The sequence below is a fragment of the Ochotona curzoniae genome, unplaced genomic scaffold (genome assembly GCF_017591425.1).
Source record: "Ochotona curzoniae isolate NIBS_2020 unplaced genomic scaffold, NIBS_Ocur_1.0 scaffold_1852, whole genome shotgun sequence".
In the NCBI taxonomy this organism is placed as follows: Eukaryota; Metazoa; Chordata; class Mammalia; order Lagomorpha; family Ochotonidae; genus Ochotona; species Ochotona curzoniae.
The window spans coordinates 7,655,652-7,664,684 of record NW_024467087.1 but is presented as its reverse complement, the minus strand read 5'-3'; positions in this window follow the sequence as shown (position 1 = coordinate 7,664,684).

Sequence of the window (9,033 nt, the reverse complement as noted above, 5' to 3'; positions counted from 1 at the left end):
CTAGATGAGCTGGCTGTCTTATCTTTTGTGTGGATCAGGGAGCGTTCTCTATCCTTGCATGAGGTGACCCAGTCTTGCAATATGTGCTCTGAGATCAGACCACATGTCTATAACATGTTCCCTGAGATTGGGGATCAAGTGCAGTGGTCTTACTCAGGAGACCCCCTAAGAGCCCTCACCTGGGAGTTTCTTAGACCAGGCTCCTGTGCATACTCATAGGTACAGCAGCTACCCCAGCCCATTTTCTGTCCCAACTCAAGCTCCTATGAGCAGGTGTAGCTGCCTGGTCCATTCTGCCCGTAGCCCCATATCTAAAGCAAACTAACAGGTGTTGTGGCATAGTCATGGAAACCCCTAACGACGCCCAGCACACCCACTCCCAGATCTCATTCTTGCACATGCTAGCCCAGCAGGTATTGCAGCCTAGTCTGACCCACCAGCCCCCAGCCTTGGCTCTCACATGCACCAGTGGGTATTGCCGCCCAGTTGGAGAGACTCCAAAAAACCTATAACAGGCCTGCCCCCACCTCTGGCTCAAGGGGAAAATTTTGTAAGATGAGAAAGAGCAGCTCAATTAAAAGATTTTGGTTGGGGCTGTACCATGAGGTAGTAGATTAAGACTATGCCTGCAGCACTGGGATTTCCTATATGCTCCAATGTATGTACTGACTGTTCTAACTCTTGCAGCTATTTGCTTATCGTCTTGGAAGGCAGGAGAAGGTGGCTCAAGCCCTTGGGCTCCTGCACCTGCATGAAACACTCATAAGAACCTCCTGGCTACTGATTAGCTCAGCTCCAGCCATTGTGGCCATCTGGGGAAGAAAGCCAGCAGATAGAGATCTGTCTCTTTCTCTTCTCTCTGTAACTCTATTCTACAATAAAAATAAAATAAATAGTTTTAAAATATTTAGTTATTTTTATTGGAAAGGGAGATATGCAGAGAGAAGGAGATACAGCAAAATCTCCTGTCAGCTGGTTCACTCCCCAAGTGGCTGCAATGGCCAGAGATGAGTCGATCTGAAGCCAGGAACCAGGAGCTTCTTCTGTGTCTCCCATGCAGGTTCAGGGTCCCAATGCTCTACTGCTTTCCCAGGTCACAAGTAGGGAGCTGGAAGGGAAGCAGAGCAGCTGGGACACAAACTGGTGCCCATATGGGATCCTGGTGCACGCAAGGTGAGGACTTTAGCCATTAGGCTATCATGCCGAGCCCTAAATATTTTTTTAGAGAAAGCTTTTGGGAAGATGCAAGAAGATGTTGAAGGCACAAAAAAGAACAGTGATAAGTGATGGCTCCAAGCTTCTTAGAAGGCAGGAGAGAATGAGATTGAGAAAATGTCATTCTTCATAATGGATACGAGTTCAGATTTAAGCTTGGGAATCTGGTACATATCCAATGAAGGTGGAGGTAGAGATGGGGGTGAGCGAATTAGTGGGGGGAATCAGAAGGATCTTTGTCTCATGGCTTGTGTTTTCCTAACCAATTAACAGTGGAAGTCACTTTTTTTTTTTAAAGAAGAGTTTATACAGATGCTGTGGAAAATCAGAGTACAAAAATTACCTGATGTAGTATTCTTGGGAATTTTGCTCTTGTCTGTATAATAAGCTAAATTGATTTCCCTTAATGATAAGGCTGTTAATATTGTAGTTGATGTACTCATTAAGTTAAAAATTAACCCTCATTGTGAACACTGCTTGAGCAGTAGATATTTACCACTTAACATTCACAGTATTCAACCTAATGAAGAGTTTTCCCTGATAGCTCTATCCTATTGTTAAAATGACAAATGAACCAGAACTTTCTGTTCAAGGAGTGCACTCCTCTCAGAACTCTGCAGCTTAAGTCCCTAAAGTCAAGTGACTATGAAACTCTGTTTAGTATATGTATCCTTTGTTCAGCTAACCCTCTGCCTGCCCTAGTTTCTAAATTATATATGAACAAAAGTAGCCTACTTAGAAGAAATGGCCTGAGATGTATGTGTGATTAGAGTTCTGGGGCAATGGGGAAATCATAGTTCATCCCCACAAATGGACTGGCTCCTTCAATATTGTCTTATAGCATCAGGAATTACCAATAAATCATTCACTGAAATTTATTGAAACCTTCCTATGTGCCATTGAGGTTCCAGTGTTAGAGATGCTTTGAGCAGAGGAAAACAGATATTAAACAAAAACAGCTGTGATGTTTTAACCTTGCCAGGAAAACCAAAAGTAGCAGATTTCAGCTCATCGTGAGGATCAGAGAAAGCTTTCCTGAGAAAGCAACACTGAAACTGAGTTCTGAGAAGGAGTGAAATATCAGAAAAGGAAAAACAAATACATTGTATGTAGAGGAGGTGCATGTGCAAAGGTACTGGGGTGGAAGGGAAAGTGACCAGCTGGAAATACCAAGAGAACGTAACAGGAATTAAGGCTAGAGAAATTTGGGTCTTCTAGGCCACATTACTAACACTGGACTTCATGCTAGATATACTTGGGAAGCACTAAAGAGATATTAGCTGTGCAGTGAACTGCTAAGCTCTGGCTGCGCTGTGGGGAATAGACTGGAGAGGCACAAGTGCATAAAGGTAGTAAGGCACCTAGGAGGCAACTAAAGAGGTCCAGGTAAGAGAGGATTGTGGTGTGGAGCATTGTGCAAGTGGCGAAGACACAGAAAAATCAAGTAATTTGAGAAATATTTTGATGTTTGGGGTCTGCATTGTTGCATAGTGAATTAAGCCTCCTACTGTGGTTTAGGCATTCCATATGGGCACTGATTTGAGTCCTGGCTGCTCCACTTCTGACCCAGCTTGCTGCTACTGTGCCTGGAAAAGCAGTGGAGGATAGTCCACATCCTTGGGCCCCTGCACCCACATGGGAGACCCAGAAGAAGCTCCTGCCTCTGCCTTCAGACCAGGCCAGCTCAGGCCATTGCAGGTGTTTGAGGGGTAATCCAGTATTGCAGCTATTTGGGGAGTAAACCGGTGGATCTTTCTGTCTTTGTCTTTACTTTCTTCATAGATTTACCTTTTGAGTTAAAATGTATAAATCTTTTTTTAAAGATTTATCTTCTTTTATGTTCACCTGGCCTCTTTGTCTCTCCCTGTGTAATGGTGCTCTCTCCTCCGGCCAGACCGCCTAGCTCTGTGTGTGCAGCGTATGCATCTGTTCAGACACCTTTCGCTGTGATTTGTTCCCGGAGTCCACCTGCCCCTCTCCCTCTGCAATGGGCGGGCACTTCCCTGTGTTAGCAACTCACCGAAATTTGCTCTCCAAATTTTGCTCACCAGATTTCACTCGAGTCTCTGAGTCACCGTAGCCCAGGGAGAACAGCCAAAGGGACCACGGGGAAATGGAGTGACCTCGTAGGCTGGGAACTCTGAGGTCGTCCATTCCCTATCAGGTCTCCCACATATTATGGAAGAAGCCCAGATCCTTCCACACAGGATCTAATGTCATTGGAACAACAGCCAGGAGCCCTGAGCAGTCCGCAGAAACAGAAGAACAGTGAACTTCTTTTGGGACTCGGGAGAGGAGCTTTCTCTGGTCCTTACTTAGTTCCAACTTTGGCTCCCCACCCTCTCTTGCAATGACCATCAGGGTTGCTCTGGAGCCCCACCCCCCCAAAAAATTAGGTCAGCTAGACAGAGACCAATAAAGAAAGCTTAAAACAAACAGGAAACAGTCAGCTTGAACTCACGTATACCTTACTAGGTAGAACACAAAGATTAGTTACTCCTCACTAAGGTATTGAAGATTTCTCTGCACACCCCTCCTAAAACTGTTCTGTTCCTCAATCGTTAACATATGGCTTGTTAGAGTTATAAACCTGTTTGGACTATACTAAAAATCGCCAGGTTAAGTAAAAATCACATTTCAATACAATAAGCTGCTAAATATAAAAATGAAAATAGATATGAAACAGCTGAATAGTATCCTATAACTATTTTAAAGTGTATAGCAGCAGTTGTGTATAAACTAAAATTGAGATGTCAATGAAGTAGTTACAGGATGTGGTTAAGAACTTGCATTTTCTAACATACTGGTCACTCAATACCATGTCAATTAACTTCATGATGGTATAAATTGTTGTTGAAGTTGTGTAGTGGCTTTTCATTGGAGGGGATGATATTCTGCCAGCTCTACTTTCAGATCAGAGATGGTCTCCCAATGAAACTGTTGAATTTATCTGGACAATAAGATGCCAGACTTTCTATATGGTCCGTGCCCACAATCAAGGAATCAGAACTGGATATGAACTGTACTACTGCAACAATATGGAGGAATTCAATATGGGGGGAGGGCTTTTTGGAGGGATTGGGGGAATCCCAGAGCCCATGAAACTGTGTCATAACATGACATTTAAGAAGATTTATCTCATTTTTTAATGGAAGTTCGGATATGTAGAGAGGAGGAGAGACAGAGAGGAAGATCTTCTGTTCAGTGATTTACTCCCCAAGTGGCTGCAATGGCCAGAGCTGAGCCAATCTGAAGTCAGGAGCCCGGAGCCTCTTCCAGATCTCCCACGTGGGTGCAGGGTCCCAAAGCTTTGGGCCGTCCTCGACTACTTTCCCAGGCCAGAGCAGGGAGCTGGATGGGAAGCAGTGCCACCGGGATTAGAACTGGCACCCATATGGGATCCCGGCACATGCAAGGTGAGGACTTTAGCCACAAGGCTACTGCACAGTGCCCTAAATCTTTTTTTTTTTTTTTAAAGAAATACTTTGGTGTTTGCACAGGACTTGATGATGGGAACAATATAGGGTATGAGGGGATGGGAAGTAGCAAGGCTCATTCGTTCATCGAGCACAAAATGCTGAGTATCTGTTATATGAGAAGAAGTGTGGCATTAGGCTGAACACTCAGATACACGTAGTCCTTGCCCTCTAGGAGATTGACATCTAATGCAAGAGATAGGCGTTTGCTTAGCTAATCACTAGGTAGTGTTATACCTAGTAAATATTGAGTAAAAATAAAAAGTGAGTCCACCTGCTTTTGTGCGTTAGGCCAGTCACAAAAGCCAGGTGTTTATAGTTTTGTTTTTCCTTTTTTTTTTTTTTTTTTTTTAGCAGAAACAATGATTATTGGGAGGTATCCAAAGTGAGGAGTTGGAAGAAATACTCAAAGACTCCTCCATTACAAGTCTTCAGAGTTCTCATGGATTTGGTAGGAGGGAGTTGGTACACAGAAGTGCTGGCAAGACCAGTTGAGATCGAGGGGCTGAAATTGAATAATGCTGCAATGCCTTAGATAATATTCCCTAGAATGCAGGAGCTTAGAGGGGCAGTTGAAAAGAGTATGGGTCGGGCCCGGCGCAGTGGCGCAAGTGGTTAAAGGTCCTCGCCTTGCATGCCCAGGATCCCATATGGGCGCCGATTCTAATCCCGACAGCCCCGCTTCCCTTCCAGCTCCCTGCCTGTGGCCCGGGAAAGCAGTCGAGGACGGCCCAAAGCTTTGGGACCCTGTACCCACGGGAGACCCGGAAGAGGCTCCTGGCTTTGGATCGGCATAGTATTAGCCATTGCGCTCACTTGGGGAGTGAATCATGGGACGAAAGATCTTCCTCTCTGTCTCTCCTCTCTGTATATCTGCCTTTCCAATAAAAAAAAAATAATAAAAATAAATCTTTAAAAAAGAAAAGAGTATGGGTCTATAGTGTCATGGAGGCCAAGGTGTCACAGGGTGCAGTGCCGCAGGAGCACACGTGGGAATATCTATTGAGAATGCCAGTTCCTAAAGGAGAGAACCCTTCAAGCTAAGGTGAAGGATTTGTCTTCTCTGTGTCTTTTTAATGTTAACAGGACTTACTTTAATTTAAAAAGGCAGAAATGGCCATTGCATGCAGACAGACAAATCAATATGCTCAAAGCATGGTTGAGGAACTGTATTTCCATATGGCCAAAATGCAGAATGCCCAGCGGAAGAGAAGGAGGTAGCTGGAAATGCTGCTATAGTGGGTAGGCAGGAGCAGACTGTTGAAAAGGGAATGTGCTTAAGGGCCTTGAAGTATATTTTTCCTGCTAAGATGTAAGGAGATGAAAGAACATTTCCTATATGGATTGCAGTCTTCTTGAAATGATGCATTTAGGACCACCGGTACAACACAAAACTGAATATTCATTAGGGAATACAATCAATTTTGCCCTGAAGTACTAAGTAATCCTGTTCCTCAAATACCTTTTAACTGAATAAAAGTCAGTAAATGTTATTTTTTTGCTTTTTAAATAAAGTGTTTTTAAAATTTAAGTATTGCTTGTAAAGTGAAAGCATATAGCTGTTGACTTTTTAAAAAAGATTTATTTATTTTTTTGTTGGAAAGGCAAATAAGATTTATAGATAGGAGAGAGAGAATAAAGTCTTCTGTCCACTGGTTTACTCCCTGTATGGCCACAAGGGCTGGACCTGAGCTGATCCGAAGCCAGGAGCCAGGAGCTTCTTCCCAATGCTTTGGGTCATCCTCTACTGCTTTCCCAGGCCATAAGCAGGGGGATCTGAATGGGAAGTGGAGAAGCCTGGACACGAACCAGTGCCAGTATTGGATGCTGGTGCATGTAAGGGGAAGATTCTCCAATGAAGCTATTGCATTGGGCGTTTAATTGCTGATTTTTAAAGAATCGCCCTTTTCCGTAGTGATGGATAGATGGTATGCAATATCCTAAAGTCACTGCTTCAGAAATAGTCCTGACAGTTACTTTGAACATTAACTTCATATTTGCAGTGTACACAGAAACACTTTACTTGTTTGCTTTAATAGATTTATATGCTCTGTTTCATTTGTAGCCTCATTTGGCTAGCATGTCACAAATCATTTCACTCAAATTCTAGGACTAAATTTTTATTACATTTGTACTGTATAGATTCGCTATGAAACTCAGCTTCTTGATTCAGATTTGTTATTGCTGTTTGTAGTTGTTGCTGGAACTAGGCTGAAGCTTCATATTACACTTGCTCTAGCACAATTTGAGTGTCCTTAAACTCTGTAATCAAGATAAATAATATTTTACTGTAATATTTGCAAAATCAAGTTTACTATTAAAAAATCCATGACACACAAATGAGCAATTTATTTATTTATTTTAAATATTTACTTATTCATTTGAAAGTCAACATGGTGAGGGAGACAGAGCGAGATCCTCTGTGCACTGATTCACTCCCAAATGGCTGCAACTGGCCAGGCTAGGCCAGGCTGTAGCCGGGAGTCTGAGACTGCAGCCCTGTGTCACATGTGGTTGGCGGGGCCCAGGCAGGTGGGCCATCCTGTGCTGCTTTCTCAGAAGCCTTTGCAAGGATCTGGATTGGAAACAGAGCAGCCTGGACAGGAACTGATGCTGTAATATGGATACCAGCATCTCTAATGCTAGCTTGACCCACTGTGCCACAATCAAATATTCTAAATAAAGACCGAGTCTGATCCTGTAGTTGAGGACTTTGTTTCACTCTCCTAACCCTAATCCCAGCTATGTGCTGTCAGGACCGTCGTCATCCTTTTACATTAAGAAAAAGAAAAGCCAGGAGGGCAAGATCTAAGAATGTACCTCAGAACTTCTAACAGAGCTGTCTCCAGGAACCCTCAAATGTCTAGACCCCAGCGTGAGGTCCCTTGGCTGTTCGAGGATTCTGGCTTCTCTCCATTTATTTCGAACTGATCTTTTGCAACTTTTTGGAATTTCCACTTTATATCTGATTTTCTTGCTCTCATTGTCAGACTGGCATCTGCCAATGTGAAATCCATAATACCTGCAGGGTAAGTTTAAACTCTCACCTTCTTCAGCTAAAGAGGGGGTTGGGATAGGGTGGGAATTTTGCTGCAGTTTCTACCTCATGGTTCTCAAGTGCCCTCTTCTGGGCCTCACTTGACAATGCCATTCCACTTTGGGTTGTCAACATTTTTTTCCTCCATTACGATTTTTAAAAAAATATTATTCATGATAAAGCTCCATAGGCACAGTGATTCCATCATTATGGTTTTTAATAAAAAATAATGCACATATTTTCATAGATGAACTTAAACTATGTAATGCAGACTGTATGCATCTCCACTCCTGAATAAAAACAGGACTCCCAGTGAAGCTGTTAAATGACCTTGACAATAGGATGTTGGACTTTCTACCACTGTCTATGCCTACAGTGCCATAGGACACTAAATAGCAGAATGTTGGACTTGTGACTGTTGATGAAGGATTATATTGATGTAATAAGGTGGGAAAAACTGTGAGGAGAGGGCTTACCCTTGTACCTATGGAACCATATCACAAAATATAATAATAGAAGGCAAAATAACATATACACCGTATAAAAATTTCAGATCACACAGAGGCGTTTTACATTTCCCTTTTCCATTGAATTCTTCTGACCGATTGAAATTTGCTTTAACTATTTACTGCCTGCCTGCCACAGTATCTGAAATCTGTTGCCACTCTAGTGAAAATCACTCAAAAGTTTGGTGTGGATATCACAGGGCTGTTTTTCTTTAAAAAATGTCTTGAAATAACATGTAATATTTCTAATTGTTCATGTCATACAGTATTTTTTAAAGATTTATTTATTTTTATTACAAAGTCAGATATACAGAGAGGAGGAGAGACAGAGAGGAAGATCTTCCATCCGATGATTCACTCCCCAAGTGAGTGCAACGGCCTTTTCCAGGTCTGCCATGTGGGTGCAGGGTCCCAAGGCTTTGGGCCATCCTCTACTACGTTCCCACAAGCAGGGAGCTGGATGGGAAGTGGAGCTGCTGGGATTAGAACCGGCATCCATATGGGATCCTGGCACATTCAAGGTGAGGACATTAGCTGCTAGGCCACACCGCCACTGGGCCTCATGTCATACAGTATTAAGATTCTATAGATGTGTGAAATATATAATGATCAAATCAAAGTAGTTAGCTTTTCTGTATCCTCAAATATTACTAATTCTTGTTTTTTAAGATTTATTTTATTTTTTATTATAAAGTTGGATACATAGAAAGGAGGAGAGACAGAGAGGAAGATCTGTCAGATGATTTACTCACCAAGTGAGCGCAACAGCTGGTGCTGTGCCGATCCGGAGCCAGGAGCC